The sequence below is a fragment of the Chenopodium album genome, chromosome 2 (genome assembly GCF_948465745.1).
Source record: "Chenopodium album chromosome 2, dcCheAlbu1.1, whole genome shotgun sequence".
Taxonomy (NCBI): domain Eukaryota; kingdom Viridiplantae; phylum Streptophyta; class Magnoliopsida; order Caryophyllales; family Amaranthaceae; genus Chenopodium; species Chenopodium album.
In genome coordinates, this window is record NC_137835.1 from 65,463,187 (window position 1) to 65,486,852 (window position 23,666).

A 23,666-nucleotide genomic window follows, 5' to 3' on the forward strand; every position below is an offset into this window, starting at 1 on the left:
TCAAAGTGGTTTATCAAGAAAGGATTGCATATTTGAAGGGTGAAAGGTGATATGATGTGGCTACAAGGGGTGCCTCAAATCATTGGTATACCTTGTGCTTAGTTTGACATGAATTTTTTTTTTTTTTTTTTTTTTTTGTGCAATGCAATGATCATATGTAAGGAAATAAATGCTCATTTTTTATTAAAAAGGAAAAAAGAAAAGTCTTACAAAGTAAATCTAAGGAAAATAGAAAGTGTCTATGCTAGACTTATTGGGGAAAGAAAGAATGAAAAAGAAATAGAAAAAGAGGTCATAAAATCTTGAAGCTCGTCTTGTGTCATCATTCGCTCTTCTTGCTAGATGGAGGTGTGGGAAGCTTGTTATTATCGATCAAATGTTGGATAGCCTCTTTTAGATTCCAACAACTCTCAGTGGTATGTCCCTTACCTTGATGATACTTGCAATGTGCATCTGGATTCCAACTAGGCAATCTCTTTTCAGGTGCGGGATCTTGAATAGGTCCAATGGGAGTAATGAGTCCCTTAACATGGAGTCGATCGAAGGCAGTATCGTAGCTCATCCCAATGGGGGTGAAGTCTTTCCTTAGTTGCTTCTTAGATCCTTGGTTATCCATGGCTAAAACTTCACTGAGATCATAGGTACTAACATTATTACTAGAGTGGACATTTTCAGAAGAAGAAGGATTGTCGTTCTTCTTTCCTTTGCAGCCACTGTGGTTACTGTTGTTAGTAGCTTTTTGCTTTGCGAGGTCATCTTCGATCTCGATGCCTATGTCATAGACGACTTTGAAAGTATTCAAGTTGTGTTGATATTTTAAGTGCTTTGAATACTTTTCTTGCAAATTTTTTATGAACATCCTCACGGATTCTTTTTCGGAGGGCACCTCAATCATCTTAGCGGAAGTTTCCCTCCACTTATTGAAGAAAGAAGTAAAGCCTTCATTCTCTTTTTTTCTTAGCATCTCAAGTTGTCTATAATCGGTTTCAACTTGAATATTGCATTTATATCTATCAATGAAAGCGTTTACAATAGCATCCCAAGTAGAAGTTTTCTCTTTATCAAGAGAAAAGAACCATTGTTGACAAACGGTTTCAAGAGATAAAGAAAACAAGGAATGAAAGACTTTCCTATCAATCCCGTTAATGTTCATTATAGTTTCAAAGGCTCTTAAGTGAAGATAAGGATTATCTGTTGCCTTGAATTTAGGGATGTCAGTGGCATTGAACTTCTGCGGAAGAAACTCTTTGTCCACCGAGACCCCTTGTGAACTAATGCCCTGAAACCTGTAGTCACTAGATAGATTGCTCAAACTTTCTTGCATAATATCCATTTGTTTTTGCTTCACAGGGTCATTAATTTGAAGGGTTAAAGCCTTCAACTCCTCAGTTACGTCAGTCAATTAATTCCTAAGTTCATTGAATTCTTCTTGACTTGCCATTATCTTCTTAACTTTTCTTTTCCGACTCACTGGTTTATCAAAAAGTTGAACTTGAATAAAGATGTTGTCCTTGATTAATCGCCCTTCTCTTCTTGACCAAGTGTTGTGGAAAGAGAAATTAGGGGTATTCATTGTTAATTATTTGATTCAAACTCTATTCAACATGCAAGGATGGAAGAAAGTAGGAAGAATGAAGGTTGTGATATGGACACTGGCGGAGCCAGCGTAGGACATGGGGGGACAGCTGTCCTCCCACTTTAAAAAAAGTGATTTATATACTTACTGCATGCAATATTATGTTACAACAACTGATGCAGAGCAATAGTTTAAAACTTCCATGTTAGAGCTTTGCATACCCACTGAACGCGAGATCAAATCCCTGGTAGCTCATTTTATTGCAACATTTTGCTATTATATGTACTATACAAGACAATATCATTCCATTTTTCTTTAACAATTATATGTTTTTTTTTAAACCAACAATTATATGTATTCAAATAATTGTAATCCCCTTTTCCTTTAAAATAAAAATAAAAAAAAATAATTGTTATCCCCTACTTACACTTGTTATTGGAATTATGACAAGTGCATTTCATCATCTATCTTATCTTATGTTCAAAATCTTCAAGAAAATTTAACTTATAATCGAATATTTTTTGGAGGAAAAAATGGCATACGATGTTCCATTTTTTTTACTTAATGTTTTGAAGCTTTTAAGTTGTAAACCTATAACAATTTAACTATGTGTACAAATATCGGTTTTCTATATTTTTTTTGTCAATTTATGCAATGTCTATTTGTCCCCCCGATTTAAAATTTCTGGCTCGCCCACTGGATATGGAAAAAGCATGTATAGAATGGAAAGATGATGTAGATGGAGAGATATGAAAAAATTAGGAATAGAATGTACCCCCAACTCAAATGCCGGAAAAAAAAACCGACTCATGCATGAACCTAAGACATATACAAAGTGTGTGCTAAACTAGTGAGTGTAGGTGACATGTTAAGACTCGTGTCATGACCATGTGGCTAGACTATGTGACTAGACTCAAGCAAAGACTAAGTTAAGACTTCACGTATATGCATTAAACTGGACAGGCTGTGGTATTTTAGTCATAACTTTTGATCTGTGACTCTAATTGGGATGAAACAAACGCCAAATTAAGGATAAAACTTGAGGCTACAGATCCATAGGTTTTAAGACTCGTAGTTCTTCCTAGAACTCCGGCTATGACCAACACAAGTTGACGTTTGTGCAGTATACAGGAATAAAAATCCGGGTTGACTTAAAGGAACTATGACTCGATTTTAGGTATATTTTTTAGTTCAAATTAATTAATTAAGAAAATTCCTTTAGTCCTTGGTTAGTTTATTTAGACTTAATCACAAGTCAAACAAACGGTTAAGAAAAACACATAGAGTATGCACAAGCAAAGAATGCACAAGTAGTCAAGTAGTCACAATACGATGCAATGAGTTTGCAACCTAACCATGGCTCTAGTTCTCTAAATTTTGGGATATGGGTTAGTCAAAGAGGGTCCATGGTTAATTGTCCGGATGCACCGCGCAGAAGCCTTACCTTTTTAAGGGTTGGCGCGAGTGGATGGGACACCGCGAGTTAAAAAACTCACTTCCATGGTTTGGTGAATTCAACATTCTCGGATGTACCCTTTGTTGCACAGAGCGTTCAATCAGGTAGATGGAGCATGAATTCCCAGAGGGTTATGTCCATCTGTAGAACACATATGGGTTTCAGAAAAGTGAGAAAAACTCAATCAGGAAGTAGGATCGAGCAAACAGTGCTAAAAACTGGTCAAAATTAGAACGCATATTTCTTGCTCGGTATTGGAAGAACTTGGTGCAAGCACTAGTGGAAAAAAGTCTATTTGTAACGGCTTAATCATAACGGGCATGTTGTTGCCCGTTACAATAACATCATTCGTAACGGGCGATATTAAGGTCCGTTACAAAAAAAATTCAATCCGCGTAAAAAATGAGTATTTGTAACGGGCGGTAAGGTGTCCGTTACAAATAAATACTTATTCGTAACGGGCACCTTTCTGTCCGTTACGAATAAATTTTTATTTGTAACGGGCAATTACTGACAGTTACAAATACTAAGTTATTCGTAACGGACATTTTCTGTCCGTTACAAAAAGTAAAGTCAACACGAGATTGACCAACTTATTTGTAACTGACTTAAAGCGTCCGTTACGATCAAATGTTCAAAATTAACCCTAAAAATTTTTCAATCCCCTTTTTTCATTTTCCCTCACTCATACTGTACTTGCTATACTAGCTCGATTTGTTCCCCATTGAAGCGCAATCTCATCTTCTCCGTCGTCGGTCCTCTGTTTCTCCGTCACCAGGCCTCACGCCCAGCCTTTTCAAAATAGTCATTCCCTCCAACATTCTCTCTCTCCTCGGTAGATATTCCCAAATTCTTAGTTATTAAATTGATGTTCTTAATTTGAGCTTCATTTCTGGGAATTTTCCACTTGTTGAAAAAATTATTGGGTTTTTAGTTTGATAATCAACACTCAATTGGGTTCTCAATGTCTTGAGAATTTGCAATATACGCCGCAATTTTTTAGGGATTTTCGAAAATTTTCAAGGTTAGCTTTCTTCTAACTATTTCAATTTTACGGAGAAATTTCGTGAAATAAATTATCAATCGCTTGAATTCAGCACTTCATCTCAATTTCTTCTTTTCGATCATTTTCGCCTATTTGTGATGGTTATTTTTATGTTAGGGTTTCTAATTTGCTCAATTGTTTACCAACAATATTACAGTAGTCTAAATTACCATATGCTTTGTCGAGTTCTCAATTTCCAAACACATTTCTACTTTCGTTTATTCCTAGGTTAGTTGTAGAATTGGGTTATATTGTTCAATTATATGCTGAAATTTTCTAATAATATCATTCAATTTTGTGTAGAAAGACTAGAAACGATGGTGTTTGCGGCGAATTAGTGTATCACGGTATGTATTCTCCTTCTAGTTTCTTATTGTGGGTTTTCCAATATTAATTTAGGGATTTTTCTGATCTATATTATTATTGTTATGTTGCTGGAAATTAATTTGAAGGTAAAAATGAACTAGCCTGTTTCATTTAGTATATGCTTGGATGATTAATTGGTTAGAGAAAACTACTGCATTTGAATTCGCAATGGCGGATCAAAAGGGGTACACTAAGTTACATGCTTGTATGATTAATTAATTAGAGAGAACTACTGGATTTGCTTTTGAAACATTGATTTTTTTTACTTTTCAAGTATTCAATGTTTCATTCATTTTTTAATTTCTTCAATTTTTTTAATTTTTATTATCTAGTTTGTTAGACTAGTAAATTATATAGTTAATATCTGGTTGAATTAGTTTAGTTTTTTCAAGTGAGTAGTTGAATTAGCTGTTAGATTAATAGATTATTGTCTCCTGGTCATTTTATAACTCTTTATCCGAAGAAAATCAGTTCAGTTTCAATTAAATGTTTAATCAAGAAGAAATAAGTTCTCCCTTTCTCCTTGCAAGCTCAGGTGGTCGCTTAGGCAATCTTGAGTGAAAAGCTTAAAATTCGGTCTCTTTATTGGATTTTGGCCCGTCAAACTTGTAATGCAGATGGATCGTGGGCTATAGACCCGAAGAATGCCGAAACCCAGCAAATAGCCAATGTTATTGTAAGTGTTGTTCTAAGTAACCAAGTATAGTTTTTTTTCAGTTACTTGTTTATACTTTTGAGCTGATCAGTTCTGATCAGGCCTTTTCTTTTTATTGCTCATTTCCTGAGTTGTTTAATGGGAGGCCTTTTCTGATCAGTCTGATCAGGTCTTTTCTGTTTATTGCTCATTTCCTGCTTCCTGCATTGTTTAATGGGCTTTGCTAAATTTGAGGCCTTTTCCGATAAGTTCTGATCAGTTACAATCAGTTCTGATCCGTTCCAATCCGTTCTGAAATTTCAGTTCTGATCAGTTCTGATCAGTTCTGATCCGTTCTGAAATTTCAGTTCTGATCAGTTCCAATCAGTTCTGATCAGTTCCGATCATTTCTGAAATTTTTAGTTCTGATCAGTTATGAAATTTTAGTTCTGATCAGTTCTTATCAGTTCTAAGATTTCAGTTCCGATCAGTTCTGAAATTTCAGTTCTGATTAGTTCCGATTAGTTCTGATCAGTTCTGAAATTTCAGTTCTGATCATGGTCAAAATGGAGAAGACATTTTAGGTGTCAAAATTACTAACTTAATTGAGGAGATCATAGTGTAATGGTAATGGTGGTGTGATTATTGTGGATTGAGATTAAGTTGTGAAAGTACCTTGGTGTTGAACAAGTTTGGGAAAAACATTTTCCTTGGAGATTTCCCTGGATGTACATATGGACATTTTGTCTGTTGATTAATGAACTAGCTCGTATTTCTTATCAAAATAAAAAGTCTTAACAAGACAAGAATTGAAGGTATGGAGACAAGTTTTTCATTAGATAGGATGGATGCAAATGATGGGTTACTCCCTAGAAAATTAGCTCAATGTAGGATTTGCCATGATGAAGATGAATCATCGAACATGGAAGCACCATGTGCTTGTTGTGGTAGCTTCAAGGTCGGTATAATGTTATGTTATAGTTGATTGTTGGTGTGTTCAATTGAATTTTGATTTGATTATGTGTCTTGTTACTTGTGTATGACTGAAACTGTGAAGATGTTTGTATTGCCTTGTTTACAAGAATGTTCTGATATGGAAAGAAGTTCTTTTGTGTGTGTGTGATCATGGTCAATATATGGTGTTCTTGGTGTTTTGATTTTTATAAAATGCTTTATATGCTTGTGTAATTTATGTGCTTAGCAATCAATGCCTCATTGAATTCGAGTTTTTGATTAATACCATAGCCATCTAGATAAATTGAAGAATGAAAGTATAGTTTTGATTTGTTCCGATCAGTTCTGATCAGTTCCGATCAGTTCTGAAATTTCAGTTCTGATTAGTTCCGATCAGTTATGATCAATTCCGATCATTTCTGAATTTCAGTTATGATCATTTCTGAAATTTCAGTTCTGATCAATTTTGATCGGTTCTGATTAGTTCTTAAATTTCAGTTCAGATCAGTTCTGAAATTTTAGTTCCGATCAGTTCTGATCAGTTCATTTCAGGTCTTTTCAGTTTATTGCTCGAGTCCTCGCCAGTTATAATGTTCACTGCCATCATTGTTCTATGCTGTATATGCTGATCAGTTCTGATTAGTCCTATGCATATTGCTTTATATGCTGATCAGTGGTCAATATTCATTGATTTCAATTCATAAAAACCAAAATATAAGTTAATTAAGGATGTTATGTGTTATAGTGTGTTAATATGAACAAATACATGAAAGGTGGGAAAGATAGAAGTCCCTTAGGCAATTTTGAAGCCTTTTTAGCTATATACACTCCCAAAAGTGAGATAATGGTCAATTTTTATTGATTTCAATTCAAAAAAACCAAAATATAAGGAAATTAAGGATGTTATGTGTTATATTGTGTTAATTTGAGCAAATACTTGAAAGATGGGAAAGGTAGAAGTCCCCTAGGCAATTTTAAAGCCTTTTGGCTCTATACGCTCCCAAAAGTGAGTAAATAGTCACTTTTCATTGATTTCAATTCATAAAAACCAAAATATAAGGTAATTAAGGATGTTATGTGTTATATTGTGTTAATTTGAACTAATACATGAAAGATGGGAAAGGTAGAAGTCCCTTAGGAAATTTTGAAGCCTTTTTGGCTATATACACTCCCAAAATGAGATAATGGTTAATAATCATTGATTTCAATTCATAAAAACCAAAATAAAAGGTAATTAAGGATGTTATGTGTTATATTGTGTCAATTTGAACAAATACTTAAAAGATGGGAAAGGTAGAAGTCCCTTAGGCAATTTTGAAGCCTTTTTGGCTCTATACGCTCCCAAAAGTGAGATAATGGTCAATAATCATTGATTTCAATTCATAAAAACCAAAATATAAGGCAATTAAGGATGTTATGTGTTACATTGTGTTAATTTGAACAAATACTTGAAAGATGGGAAAGGTAGAAGTCCCCTAGACAATTTTAAAGCCTTTTTGGCTCTATACGCTCCCAAAAGTGAGATAATGGTCAATTTTCATTGATTTCAATTCATAAAAACCAAAATATAAGGAAATTAAGGATGTTATGTGTTATACATGAAAGAGGGGAAAGATAGAAGTCCCTTAGGCAATTTTGAAGCCTTTTGGGCTCTACACGCTCCCAAAAGTGAGTCGATAGTCACTTTTAATTTATTTCAATTCATAAAAACTAAAATATAAGGTAATTAAGGATGTTATGTGTTATATTGTGTTAATTTGAACAAATACATGATAGATGGGAAAGGTAGAAGACCCTTAGGCAATTTTGAAGCCTTTTTGGCTCTATACGCTCCCAAAAGTGAGATAATGGTCAATAATTATTGATTTCAATTCATAAAAACCAAAATATAAGGTAATTAAGGATGTTATGTGTTATATTGTGTTAATTTGAACAAATACTTGAAAGATGGGAAAGGTAGAAGTCCCCTAGGCAATTTTGAAGCCTTTTTAGCTCTATACGCTCCCAAAAGTGAGATAATGGTCAATTTTCATTGATTTCAATTCATAAAAACAAAATTATAAGGAAATTAAGGATGCTATGTGTTATATTGTTTTAATTTGAACAAATACATGAAAGATGGGAAAGCTAGAAGTCCCTTAGGCAATTTTGAAGCCTTTTTGGCTCTATACGCTCCCAAAAGTGAGATAATGGTCAATAATCATTGATTTCAATTCATAAAAACCAAAATATAAGGCAATTAAGGATGTTATGTGTTATATTGTGTTAATTTGAACAAATACTTGAAAGATGGGAAAGGTAGAAGTCCCCTAGGCAATTTTGAAGCCTTTTTGGCTCTATACGCTCCCAAAAGTGAGATAATGGTCAATTTTCATTGATTTCAATTCATAAAAACCAAAATATAAGGTAATTAAGGATTTTATGTGTTATATTGTGTTTAATTTGAACAAATAATTGAAAGATGGGAAAGGTAGAAGTCCCCTAGGCAATTTTTAAGCCTTTTTGGCTCTATACGCTCCCAAAAGTGAGATAATGGTCAATTTTCATTGATTTCAATTCATAAAAACAAAAATATAAGGAAATTAAGGATGTTATGTGTTATATTGTGTTAATTTGAACAAATACTTGAAAGATGGGAAAGGTAGAAGTCCCCTAGGCAATTTTGAAGCCTTTTTGGCTCTATACGCTCCCAAAAGTGAGATAATGGTCAATTTTTATTGATTTCAATTCATAAAAACAAAAATATAAGGAAATTAAGGATGTTATGTGTTATATTGTGTTAATTTGAACAAATACATGAAAGATGTGAAAGCTAGAAGTCCCTTAGGCAATTTTGAAGCCTTTTTGGCTCTATACGCTCCCAAAAGTGAGATAATGGTCAATAATCATTGATTTCAATTCATAAAAACCAAAATATAAGGTAATTAAGGATTTTATGTGTTATATTGTGTTAATTTGAACAAATACTTGAAAGATGGGAAAGGTAGAAGTCCCCTAGGCAATTTTGAAGCCTTTTTGGCTCTATACGCTCCCAAAAGTGAGATAATGGTCAATTTTCATTGATTTCAATTCATAAAAACCAAAATATAAGGTAATTAAGGATGTTATATGTTATTTTGTGTTATTTTGAACAAATACTTGAAAGGTGGGAAAGGTAGAAGTCCCTTAGGTAATTTTGAAGCCTTTTTGGTTCTATACGCTCCCAAAAGTGAGATAATGGTTAATAATCATTGATTTCAATTCATAAAAACCAAAATATAAGGTAATTAAGGATTTTATGTGTTACATTGTGTTAATTTGAACAAATACATGAAAGAGGGGAAAGATAGAAGTCCCTTAGGCAATTTTGAAGCCTTTTGGGCTCTACACGCTCCCAAAAGTGAGTAGATAGTCACTTTTAATTGATTTCAATTCATAAAAACTAAAATATAAGGTAATTAAGGATGTTATGTGTTATATTGTGTTAATTTGAACAAATAATTGAAAGATGGGAAAGATAGAAGTCCCCTAAGAAATTTTGAAGCCTTTTTTGCTCTAAACGCTCCCAAAAGTGAGATAATGGTTAATAATCATTGATTTCAATTCATAAAAACCAAAATATAAGGTAATTAAGGATGTTATGTGTTATATTGTGTTAATTTGAACAAATACTTGAAAGATGGGAAAGATAGAAGTCCCCTAGGCAATTTTGAAGCCTTTTTGGCTCTATACGCTCCCAAAAGTGAGATAATGGTCAATTTTCATTGATTTCAATTCATAAAAACCAAAATATAAGGTAATTAAGGATGTTATGTGTTATATTGTGTTAATTTGAACAAATACTTGAAAGATGGGAAAGGTAGAAGTCCCCTAGTTAATTTTGAAGACTTTTTGGCTCTAAACGCTCTCAAAAGTGAGTAATTGGTCACTTTTCATTGATTTCAATTCATAGAAACCAAAATATAAGGTAATTAAGGATGTTATGTTGTTATATTGTGTTAATTTGAACCAATACTTGATACATGGGAAAGATAGAAGTCCATTAGCGCAATTTTGAAGCCTTTTTGGCTCTATACGCTCCCAAAAGTTAGTAAATGTTCAATTTTCATTGATTTCAACTCATAAAAATCAAAATATAAGTTTATTAAGGATGTTATGTGTTTTATTTCTATATTATGAGTTTTATTTCTATAATTTGGTCCATCACATTTATTCTAATGATTGTTTTATTATGGATTGTTTGTATTTTGTAACCTCTTTCATATGTTTTTTTTTTCCAATAGGATTTTTTTCCAAGGACAGCCCCGTATGATGTTGATGAGTTGAATGTGGTTCGAGAACAGTGGGCGCAATACTTTAGAAGTAAATATTTATTGAATGCATAACTATTAGCTTAGGTAGAACAAAGTTATATTTTTAGTGTTGTTGTATATGTTGGATAAAGTTATACAAGTTTTTATTTGTAATGTGTTACTACTTCAATTTTTATATTACGTTGTATTAATTTGAATTATTGTTCGGTATAATTGCTTATTTACAGGAACATGTTTATTATAACAGGTTTTAATTAATATATATTAATTATATATAAATACATCCTGTCGAAATTTAATAAATAAAAATTCAATTTAATGATTATTTGTAACGGGCAGTAGAGTTGTTAGTTACAAATAACCACTTATTCGTAACGGACATTTTTGTTGCCCGTTACAAATAAGTGTTAAATTATATATTATAAAACTTTATTCTTAACGGACATTTAAAATGTCCGTTACAAATAATCACTTATTCGTAACGGGCGTTTTATGTGCCCGTTACGAATAAGGACTTATTATAATACAAAAAAGGATTTATTCGTAACGGACATTTCAAATGTCCGTTACGAATAACCCATTATTCGTAACTGACATTTCAAATGTCCGTTACGAATAACCCCTTATTCGTAACGGACATTTGAATAACCCATTATTCGTAACGGACATTGCCCGTTACGAATAACAATGGCCATCCGTAACGGCCGCATACGTAACGGACGCTGCCTGTTACGGATGGACCCTTTTTGCCCGTTACGGATGGCCTTTTTTCCACTAGTGAAGCGAACAGAGGTCGTCGCCGCAATTTGGTTCTATCGCCTGGCGACAAGAGTGTCGCCTGACGACAGAGTCAAATCGTTGGCGACAGACTCTGTTTTCTGACGCTAGTTCCTACATGCCTCAGCAGCTTTATTTGCTCGATAAAATTTTCCTGTTTCGCGCAGCATTATTTCGAACCTAGTTGTGAAAGATATTCCTCAAATTTCCTGATGTGTCTATTTTATATAGTATTTTACCCCGTCCCTTGGTCATAATTGGTAGTGTTTTTGGCTCTTTAGAGCCACTTTTATTACTAATTGGTGTTTTCTAGTGTTTTCGTAGATTTGGTTGACTTTTGCAGGGATTTATTCTTTTGGAGTATTTTACCGAGATATTTTGGAGCAATCACGAGCATTGGAGAAACACGACCAGATTTTATAGCCCAGGGCCGGTTAGAGCCATCGAACCGGTGATTAAGGGCTCGGTATAGGTGATACCAGGGCATTTGGACCGAGTATTCAAGACCGAAAGAGGAAACCCAGATTGGCCCGAAGAATTGGAGCCCAATCATAGTCCAAATAGTGGCCCAAGTGAGCCGCCCGGCCAAAGAGGCTGGCGCCCGGAGGCGCGCCCGGCCGGGCGGGAGAAGTTAAGGCTGACGCCCGGTGACGCGCCCGGCCGAGCACGAGATTAGTACATCGAGCAAAAAGGCGCGCCCGATCGGGCGCGTGTATTTGTTAGGAGACGTTCAGCATTGTTTTAGTTTGTTTTAGTTTAGGATGTGTACGGAGTATAAATACTCCTCCGTAATACGATTTTACTCTCTCTCTTTTTTACTCTTTCTTTACTCTCTTAATTGTTTTCTTAGATTTTCTCTCTCTTAAACCTTTGTTCTTTATCTATTCTTAATTCCAGATTTATTTGGTAATTATTTCTCTTCTCTTAATATTAGTTGTTTGTTTCATTCCTTTTATTATGTCTTGCTTTATTGCTTTGATTAGTTTAGTTTTTTATTATTAGTGAGTAGTTTTATTTCTAGGGTTTATGGGGATCCATAAATAATATGAAGGGGTTATTTATTGTTGTTAATTATCAATGCTAGATTAATTTCCTATTGATTGATTTAATGCTCTGTGACTAGATTTTCGCATATCTTTTATGGATGAGTTTAACAATATTGATTCGAGATTCGACATATGAGAATTGATGTTTAGGTATAGTTTCAATAGGCAGGTTAATTTATAAATGGTTAAGTCGAGATTCGAGAGATGAGATTTAATACCGGTAAATTAATTGTGTGATTGTAATACATAGCGAAAGCCCTTTATGATCTGATTAATGTATGCATTGATGATTTATTATTATATTTTACCCTGGAATATTATTTATTGGTGAACCTATGCCCTAGGCCTTTTATTCATTGTTTTTCCTCCTACTTTTATTCTTTCCCTCTTTTACTCTTCGTAATTTAGTTTCCTTCAATCATTATATTTTGGTTACTTTATAATCTAGATTATATTAATTAATTAGGAATAGAAAGACTCGTTTCTCTGTGGATTCGACCCTACTTCCCTATCTACATTAGTTAGAGGATTTAGGAATTACTTTTGATTTGGGGATACGACTTTACCCTGTCATTTCCTACGTGTAAAAATCCTATGTTTTTAACTCATTATGGATGGTCTTTCCAATGAGATCTTTTTTATGCATATGATAATAATGTTAATCAAAATTACGCACATGAAATACTTATAACTTTTCGAGTCTCATCCACTCATTCTAAATCATTGCCGAAATAAATTTCAGGAATTAAAATAGAAATCCTCCCCAGCGGAGTCACCAAAAACTGTAGGGAATATTTCAAGCATTACCCCAAACTTGAACCCCACTGTGATCATACACTTAAGCATTGTGGCGTCCAAAGGGAAGGAAGCTAGAGCAAAAGAGTCGCCAACAAGTTTTAGGAACTTGTAAACCGTTCACAGGGTGAAGGTTACACCCCTTAACGATCCAGGAGATCGTCAACTCCAATAGGTCTGGAACCAAGACTAGAAGTTCGGGGATGAAGGTACAAATCCAACCTAAAAGAGATTGAACCTGCCCTAATAATAGGCCTCTACTTTATACTTCTCGTATTCATGTGCGCTTTCTGACTAACATGCAATCAATAGGTTTACCCTAAACCTGTTTATCTATGTTGGTTGAATATTAATGCACAAACAAAACTATTATTGGCGATCACTTGAATTATAATCAAATTAACCTAAACAAGATTATTAATTATCTTATCAAGCGTGATTACAAGTACAAATTCCCTTTACACATGCATAAAAAGGGTGATCAGGCAATAACAATAAATATAATCAAGCAACATAATAATAATATAATAATAATAACAACCATAAAAAATAATCATGTTAAAAATAAAGCATAATAATAGCAAGATTCTAGGCATGATACTAACAAGATTAATAACAAACCCTAGCATGTCACTAACACATCAAAGATCAAAGCTTTAGCCCTAACATGATAATAACATGAATATTAAGAAAGAAAATAGGAAGCATCGCAGGAATCACAATTGTCATATTTGATATTAGAAATTACAGTTGTTACCCTAAACATGATACTAGGAACTCATTGTTATCATTCAAAACATCAAATTAAGAAAAACATTATAACATGATAATAGGAATCAAAATAACAATCTAGACATGATTTCTATATCATAATATCAATAAATCAATTAAAGTACTTACTTGGATGCCTCGTATCTCTTTCTAATAACAAAATACACACGTTAGTAACTTCAAGGAAAATGATAATCAAACAATTAAATCAAAAAATTAAAATAGAGATTAAGAAAGTTTAGACTAGATTTGGGACCAAACCCTCAGAAACCAAACCTTTCACGTCTAGGGCGAAGGAAACATTAAACAATGCTAGGTATGTCTAGTGCTATTGTATGAGGAATTGTGTTTGTAAAAGGGTTGGTTTAGAAAGAGAGAAAGAATCAAGAAATTCTTGATGAGAGTTGATGAGAAGAATTGATGATTAAAAACGGAGGTTTTAGGAGGGTATTTATAGAGAAAATCAGTCGGATATGATAAAAAAGAATCAGAGTTTTGAAAAGAATAAAACACAATGTTGTCGCCAAATATGCGCCTGTCGCCAAATGCCAGACGTGTCGCCTAACGCCAGGTTTGTCACTAGGCGACAGGCTTGTCGTCCGGCGCTGCAAGACAGTTTTTGTGGATATTGTTTTATAATATCTTTCGATCCAGTCCAAATGAGTCATATAATATGTCGTTGGAAAGCTCTTGAAGTCTACTTTACACCCCAATTAAAATCAGATTAAAATCTTTTGTATATAAAAAGATATGGCCGAAATAGTGGAAGGGTGTCAGTTTTGGATAGGGTTTCATATTCCATTCATATGTTTTTTGTTATAGCGCGGATTTAATATAATAATATATCATTGGAAAGATAATTTCAAGATCTATCCAATCATATAAAATTTGGATAAAGATTATGAGGCACGAAAATAAAATCTAAATATATTCCACTTCGTACGAAATATGGATTCTAAAAAGGAGTAGTTTTATTCAATTTCAAACTCTTTGAAACATAATTATCAATCATAACTCCATTAGGATTTAAGAGAACCCTCTAGAATATTCTAGAAGACTATAATCAATCCTAATAGCTTTAGGAATGATAATTAATAATAGGTCCTCCTCTAGATCATTGGGCTGCGTATAAAAACCAAATTGGGCCCAGTTTAGTATTTTGGCCATAACTTCCTCATTATTCATCGGAATTGGGCTTATAATATATCATTGGAAAGGTCTTTTCAAGCCCTATCCAACTAAACTATTATTGGACCCTTATCATGGACCAAACTAAAATAGAATGCACATTTTTCATAAATAAGTTAAGAAAAGAAATATTTTCAAAAACAGAAAGGAGAGATATTTTAATAAAAACATCCTCATCACTAGACTTTTCACACTTTTAACACTGGGTTTGGTTTTGGGGAGACACATTTGGGTGTCTACAGCACCGCCCGAAGGCGCGCCCGTCCAGACCAGGAAAAGTAGTTTGCGCCCGAGCTCGCGCCTGGCTGGGCGCGAGAGAAGCTTATAATGGAGAGAAGGCGGGCCCGATCGGGCGGCCCTTCGCCCGACCGGGCGCGAGGTTTATTAGGAGCTGATTCGGCGATTTATCCTAGTTTTAATTAGGAGTAATTATTTTTTATATAAATTCGATTTTAATCCTTTCAATTAGTACTTCTTCTCTTAGACTTTCTCTCTCTACTTAATTTTAGATTAGTTTCTCTCTCTATGACTTTGTTCTCTATTTTTGTTCTTAATTTAACTCCTTAATTCCGATTACTTTGGTTACAATTTCTTCTACTTTAATCTCAGTTATTTATTTTATTTCTTTCATCATGTCTCCTTTAATTGCTTTGTTTAGTTTATATTTAATTATGTCTAAATAGTTTCCTTTCTAGGGTTTGTGGGGATCCATAAATAATATGAAGGGGTAATTTATTGTTGTTGATTGTCAATGCTAGATTAATTTCCTATTGATTGATTTAATGCTCTGTGACTAGATTAGGCCTGATCTTTTATGCATGATTTTGACAATATTGATTCGAGATTCAAGAGATGAGAATTGATGTTTAGGTCTAGTTTCAATACGCAGGTTAATTTATAAATGGTTAAGTCGAGATTCGAGAGATGAGATTTAATACCGGTAGATTGATTCTGTGATTGTAATACGTAGCGAAAGCCCTTTATGATCTGATTAATTGATGCATTGATGATTGATTATTATGTTTTACCCTAGAATGTTATTTATTGGTGAACCTATGCCCTAGGTCTTTTATTCATTAATTTTCTCTATTCTTATTCTTCTCTACTTTTACTCTCCGTAGTTTAGTTTACTTTCACCATAATATTATTTTGTTACTTAATAATTTAGATTGCTTTAATTAATTAGGAATAGAAAGACCAGTTTCCCTGTGGATTTGACCCTACTTGCCTATCTGCATAGTTAGTGGATTTAGGTATTATTTTTGATTGGGTGATTACGACTTTAGCCTGTCAAAATGGTCTGATTCGTCTAGGAGGCCTCATTACCAAGATAGCAGTTAAGAAGGTCGGATTTGTAAAAAGTGGACCTCACGGTCTCACTAACGGTGGACCGGACACCTACATGACTGTTAGGTACCTAGAGGATTTGGGTTTGGTACGTTTTGGATAGCCAGAGAGTCCCCTATTGGTGCATTAGGACAGGGTCGGAACAACCATTGCCTATTTTTCCCCTGCCTAATCCTGAGTTGACCGCTTTTCCCCTTGAGCAAGAGTCTTACACATATGACCTTTTAGTTGCCCACGTTAGGGGGCAAGCACCACCAATTCCACCACCACCGCAGCCTAAGCCTAAGGTAATGGTTTCACCACCTCGCATGTCTCATACAGCCCCACCTCCTCCCCATAGCGACTCTGAGACAATATGGGATCTTCAGAGTATCGGTCAGGCCATAGGACGCATAGAGTATTCACATAGCGACCTTAGGAGGATGGTAGGCTCCCTTGACCAGCGATTAGGGTACCTTGAGAGGAACCAGGGTAGAACCCTGTATCCTATGTATGATGATTATGCTCGTCGGGGAAATATTCCCGACGATGCTATTTACCCTGATTGGTTTCATCCCCCACCCAGGGATACGATAGAGATCCCACCGCCCGTGGTATTTATACTGACTATTCATCTTTCCACGGGTACGGCCAGGACATACCTTTTGGGGGATCGGGGTGGGGGGTTTCAGCCTAACTATTTTGGTGGTAGCTCTTCTGGTGCAGGTGGTAGCGGTGGAGGATTTGGCTCCATGGATGAGGATTAGCCAGCTGGGTTAGTTCTCGAGCCAATGAGGACATTGTTTGATTCTGGCTTGGGGGAGATTTTAGGATTTGGTATCTTTCTTTTTCTCTTTTCTTTTATTTTTGGTGTGTTTTCTTAGATTAGATTTATTGCTTTCTAGTATTGTTTTATTGCTTTCTTATATGAAAAATACAAAAAAAATTAAAAAATCAAAAATCTAAAAAATACGATCCAATGAATTGTAAATCATGCTTCCCTGTTCCCCATACTTGGAAAATATTGTTTTGATTCTTGGTATATGATGATAAGCATTCTGGATTTGTTGATCATGATTTGAAGTTTTATTGCTTGGATGCCCTAACATGCGTCAATTTTGCCCAACTACTTGTGAATATAGTGCTTGACTAGTTGATTTGGTTAGGAAATGCGTGTTAGTTTCTGGTATGTCAATGAATTTGATTATTGGTTTGCAACTATGAGTAATGTTTGTATGGCTCAATATTATGCACATTGAGGAGGATGAAGGCATTTGTTCTTTTAGGTAGCCTTCAGACGATATTAGATACATTTGTTCCCTTCTTGCTACCCATGTTGTTGCTTGTGCCCTTTTATTGATTATTTAGCCACATTACAAGCCTATTTGAGCCCCATTGGTTACTAGTCCCAAGCTTGGCTTGGGGGAGCTATTAGTTGGTGAGGTGAGGGAGTTGTGGTGTGCATATTATTTGCACAATGTGGGAATAAAAGAAGAGTTATTGTTCTTTTGATTTTGTGATTGGAAAAATTGTTGATAGTTTGTTGTTCAAGATTGAAAATTTTCCAATGTGAGATAAAAAGAAAAAAAGAGCAAAGAAAAAAAATTTTGTTTCAAATGTTTTATGTCAAGGTTGCTCAACGAAAAAAATTCATGCAAAAAAAAAAAAAAAAAGAAGTTCAAGTTTGAAAAAAAAAACAAAGATAAAGAATGAGTTCAAAGTTTGTTTTATTTCACTCTAATTCTTTATTATCATATTTTTGTGAGTGAATTTGTAAGTGTTGGGATTGTTGTTATGTTTGGAGTTATTTGGTGATTTTTTGTGGAGTTGAGTATGTTGGAGATGTTTGGTCTTTATTTATTTTTGACCTTGGTTTTATTAGGATTTGGCTCCCTTTTAGCATGGCTTTTCTCCCACATTTTCCTAAATATTTCTTACCCTTTACCCTAGCCTTACATTACAAGCTTTAAAGACCTTCCGACCTTGTGCATAGAGTTGTGTGAATGTGAAAGTGTTGTTTATCAATGCAAGTTATGATTTGACATATTTCGAGTCGACTACTAGGTTGAGTGTATGTCTCTTAAACACACAAGAGTTGTGAGTTTGGGAGGGCATTGTTCACATAAAGGGGTTGGGATGGAGAGCGATCGAGTACATCTTTTACTCGCCACATAAATGAGAGTTGAGTGCGTGAGCACTAGTCTTGAATTCTATATGCTCTTATGGTTTGCTCTATTTGACAATTGTTAGGGAGGATGAGAAATTGGATGGATGAGATTGGTTAATGTTGAAGCATGTTTATTAGATTTGCCTTGAATTGGTTGTGCTTGATTTTGACTATTAGGGTGAGGCATGTATTTATTTATTCATTGATGAGATCTTTGCTTAGGGACAAGCAAAGGTTTGGCTTAGGGGAGTTTGATATGTCCATTTTGTATAGTATTTTACCCCCGTCCCTTGCTCATAATTGGTAGTGTTTTTGGCTCGTTAGAGCCACTTTTATTACTAATTGGTGTTTTCTAGTGTTTTTCGTAGTTTTGCTTGACTTTTGTAGGGATTTTCACTTTTGGAGCATTTTCCTGAGATATTATGAAGTGACTACGAGCATTAGAGGAGCACGACCAGTTCTTATAGCCCAGGGCCGGTTAGAGTCATCGAACTGGTGATTAAGGGCTTAGCATTTGAGATTCCGAGGCATTTGGACCGAGTATTCAAGACCCGAAGAGGAAATCCAGATTGGGCCGAAGAATCGGAGCCCAATCGAAGTCCCTAACTTGACCAAGTGTCCGGGCCCAGCCAAGATAGGCACTACCCGAAGGCGCGCCCGCCCGGGCGAGGAAGAGTAGTTCGCGCCCGAGCTTGCGCCCGGCCGGGCGCGAGAGAAGCTCATAGTGGAGAAAAGGCGGGCCCGATCGGGCAACCCTTCGCCTGACCGGGCGCGAGGTTTATTAAGAGCTGATTCGGCGATTTATCCTAGTACTTATTCTCTTAAACTTTCTCTCTCTACCTTAGTTTTAGATTAGTTTCTCTCTCTACGACTTTGTTCTCTATTTTTGTTCTTAATTTAACTCCTTAATTCCGATTACTTTGGTAACAATTTCTTCTACTTTAATCTCAGTTATTTATTTTATTTCTTTCATCATGTCTCCTTTAATTGCTTTGTTTAGTTTATATTTAACTATGTCTGAGTAGTTTCCTTTCTAGGGTTTGTGGGGATCCATATATATGAAGGGGTTCTTTATTGTTGTTGATTGCCAATGCTAGATTAATTTCCTATTGATTGATTTAATGCTCTGTGACTAGATTAGTCATGATCTTTTATGCATGAGTTTGACAATATTGATTCGAGATTCGAGAGATGAGAATTGATGTTTAGGTCTAGTTTCAATAGACAGGTTAATTTATAAATGGTTAAGTTGAGATTCGAGAGATAAGGTTTAATACCGGTAGATTAATTCTATGATTTTAAACGTAGTGAAAGCCCTTTATGATCTGATTAATTGATGCATTGATGATTGATTATTATGTTTTACCCTGGAATGTTATTTATCGGTGAACCTATGCCCTAGGTCTTTTATTCATTGATTTTCTCTATTCTTATTCTTCTCTACTTTTACTCTCCGTAGTTTAGTTTCATTTCACCATAATATTATTTTGTTACTTAATAATTTAGATTGATTTAATTAATTAGGAATAGAAGGACCAGTTTTCTTGTGGATTCGACCCTACTTCCCTATCTGCATAGTTAGTGGATTTAAGTATTATTTTTGATTGGGTGATTACGACTTTAGCCTGTCACTTAGCCATTATCATGCATGTTATATATATGAAAAAGAAATATGTATATAAGTGTTAACTACATGATTTAATTATTAAATTAAAAAACTCATTTAATAATGTAGATTTTAGCTTTCAAAATCCTTAAAATAAAGTACCCCAATTGCACGATTACAAAAGTAGTAACTTGGGGAAACGCACAGGCTACTCATCACTAGTTAAATATTTTAAAAGCTAATTTCATTTACCAATTTGTCAGTTTGAGATACAACTATGTTTTCAAGAAACTGGGACAAGACCGGATTAATTACTAAAAAAACCTTACTTATGAGAGTGTGTATGTGTTATAATTAAGCTATATTCTATAAAAAGAGTACAAATGTTATTTATTCTCATATTTCAGTCCACCCTACTAATCATGAGATAAGGATAAAACTAATGAGGTCTTACTTCCATGCCGAATAAGGGACAAGGATAACTTTTAAAGAATCCTTATTATCCTTATCATCTCGTCTTATCTATCCTATCAAATACCCTGATATAGTTAAAAAGAAACTTGAAGTATCCAAATAATGAAGTGAGGTCGAGGGCGCCCCAAAGGAGAAAGGAAAGCACCTTGGACCAAAAAAAAAAAAAAAAAAAAAAAAACCAAACAAAAAAAATTAAAGAAAACACCCTAACAGGAAAGAAACAAAAAGATGAAAAACTAATTACAACTAAGACAAACCAATGAAACTAAGACTTGAAAGAGTAAATACTTGTTAATCAGGCTGATATACCAAATTGGTATATCAGGGGGGTTTTATTCCATTTTACTCATTAAATTAGAGACAATTTTTGTACTTAGCTTTCTTCCTCCCTTTTCCCTCCTCCGACAATACCATGACTACCATGACAACTTGGCTTTCTTCCTCTACAAAAGCAAACTGTACACCACACCAACCACCACACATGGTGGTTAAAAGTATTGTTGTGAAGGAGATGCTTCCCTAAAAGGGTTTATATGGCCCTACTTGACACTATTTGCTACTTGGGTATCTTTTTGTCCCACCACGAAGCGGCATTGTAACCTCAAAGACAATGGTGGTGGCTGAGATGAAAATGGAAAGACAAAGACGACTGTTAAGGAACGCAGATGCGAAGACGGAGACGGAGATGGTGGTAGTGGCAAGGACTTTGTGTTGATCGGAGGGAAGTGCGATGGTTGTGATGGTGGTGGTTTGGTGGAAGCCATTTTAGATCTGAGTTTTTGTTTTTGTTTTTTCATTATCTATAACCCATATAAATATGTAAACTTAGTAACAGTAACTCTTTGAGTTATTACATTATCAGTCCCGAATTTAATGAAATGCCGAAATTACCCTTTGCTTCCTTATTTTGCTTTCTCCTTGCCACTTGTAAAGGAGGGTACAGCTGTTACGTTTTGTGTAGCTTGCTTTTGCTGCCAGCTAAGGCCTCCTTTTTCGTGCTTATTGAATTGGAGGAGTTCCCATTTAGCTTTGTCTTGGTTTGGTTTGGGTTTTGTATTTCCGTGGCTGATGAGGCTTGCAAGGAAATACGCTTTGGTGGGCGCTATGTCTGGGATTTGCTGGTATGGTTTCGAGCTCTTTTTCTGTATTAATTGCTTTCTTTTTTGTTGGATTATGAGACTACATTGGTTGGTTTGATTTTGGATTTTATTGCTTTGGTTGCTGTACTGGCTTGCATGTTTGGTTTGTTGCTTAGCTTTTGATTTGTAGGTTAGGAATGTGCTTAGTTTGGTTGGGTGTGTGTTTAGGATATAGATCCTCCTTTTTTTTGGTGTGGATAGCTTAGATTTTCCTTTGAGGAGACCTTCTGAGATGTCCTGTAATATTAGTACTTTGTGCAGTACTTTTTGAAGAGACTTAAGCCAGACCTAAGCCTTGGGGACTACTCAATTGTACTTCTAAACAAGAAAAAAAAAGGGACTTTAATTTGTTGTGCTTGCAGTGATGATTTTAGGGTTACTCTTGTGGGTGTAGTCGGTTTATAAGCCTATAAATAGAGATAGAGGTTGCTTGGGTTTTCCACATTATCATATCATTTGTGGATACTGGTTCTTTGATATTGGTTTGCTAAGGTATTCTTTTAGGTGTTGTTGGTTGGAAATGGCATTGAAGTGTTCACTGTAGTCAACATTATTATTTATTCTTGATCAATTCTAAATTTTTTGACAAATTGGACGTTTCTTGACAGATCGAACCTTAGTATTACGGTTTTTTGTTTTGTTCTGATGTGCAATTTTGTTGGTGCAATTGAGTTTCTTGAGAAATCGAACCTTAGCATTACAACTTTTTGTTTTTAGATTTTGTGTGCTTTTTTGTTTGTGTCATTGATTTAGTTTTTGTTCTTTGGATATCAATTATTCAAATACTTTAAATTACTTAAAAGCAACTCTCATACATCCTTTCTAAATTGAGCAGACCAGCTCAAAGATGATCTTTGAAGGGTGTGCTACATCTTACCATTATAGATTTTGTTTTGGATTTATGTGCTTTTATGTTTGTGTCATTGATTTAGTTCCTATTCTCTAGATATTAATTACTAAGATGATTTAAATCACTGAAAAGCAACTCCCACACATCGTGGTCTTTGAAGGGTTTGCTGTATCTGAAGTGCTTAGTCTTAGTTTGGTTTACATGTTTTAAGTGATGTCATTCTTTGGATTACAGGTTTGGTGAAAGTGTTTTGTGCTTTGGTGCATTTAGAAGTCAGTGTGTTCTGTTAAGTGTGTGGGATTTTCTGAGGTAATTCCTTTGTTCTTGTTATAAATTAGTGTTGCCTTTTGATGCCTTTAAGAATTCTTTGTTTCTGTTATTATATAGTCTTTTTATAGTGCCTTAATTCTTTGCTCCTGTTATTAGATAGTCTTTTTAGTATGCCTTTGTTCTATAGTCTGTTTTATGATGGCCTGTTACCTGTAAGGTTTTGGTTAGTGGTGTGCATCAGTCTGAATACAGCAAAATTGTAGCCTTTAGAGATATTTCCTCTGTGTGATTAGGTAGCTCTTTTAGTAGAGTCTAATTCCAAAATTCGTTGGTTTTGTGGATGCGGTATGAAGGTGTTTTTTGGAAGATACACAGTTTGCCTGGTCAGAATTGTTCCTTGAATATCGATTTTGCCATTACAAGTTATGGCTAGGCGATCGAACAAAGTCTGTGTCCCTTTTCAGCCTCTGTTGGAAAAGATTGTTGCTTGGCTCCAGTTCCCACCTCCAGTTTATGGATTCATAGATGCTGCTAAGAACAATGCCTTTGTACGGGTCGGCCGACCAAGTACACGTTCAAAGTTTCTTTTTTATGGTGGAGATGCCTCTTCTGTAGAAGAGTCTCGCGAGAGAGCGGCTCACAAGGCTGTGAAAAGATTGATTGGTCGGTTTAATGTCCGAGTAGATGATTTCACACACGAACGCCTTAGGATGTATCGCTTATGTGTGAAGTTATATAAAAATAGATGCGCTAAATTAGTACAGGAGAGAGAGGACCTGAACCGCATACGGGCATAATGTATTTCACAAGAGAGTGCATCATTTCACGACATCCATGTTTCAGCTGACTTTACACAATTTCTGGGTGTCTTGGTGAGGAAAACCGGTGTCACTGCAACTGCCATAGAGACTACTATGGTACAGGGCCATGGTTA

At 35.0% G+C, this 23,666-nt stretch overlaps 1 long non-coding RNA gene across 1 annotated transcript; it reads left to right on the forward strand.

Moving 5' to 3' along the window:
* The first annotated feature begins 3,718 nt into the window (after nt 1–3,718).
* Nucleotides 3,719–10,543, forward strand: LOC145586468 (uncharacterized). Its single transcript, XR_014100951.1, has 4 exons — nt 3,719–4,056; nt 4,381–4,424; nt 4,979–5,119; nt 10,294–10,543. It is a non-coding gene; the product is annotated as an uncharacterized LOC145586468 (long non-coding RNA).
* Nucleotides 10,544–23,666: the final 13,123 nt, after the last annotated feature.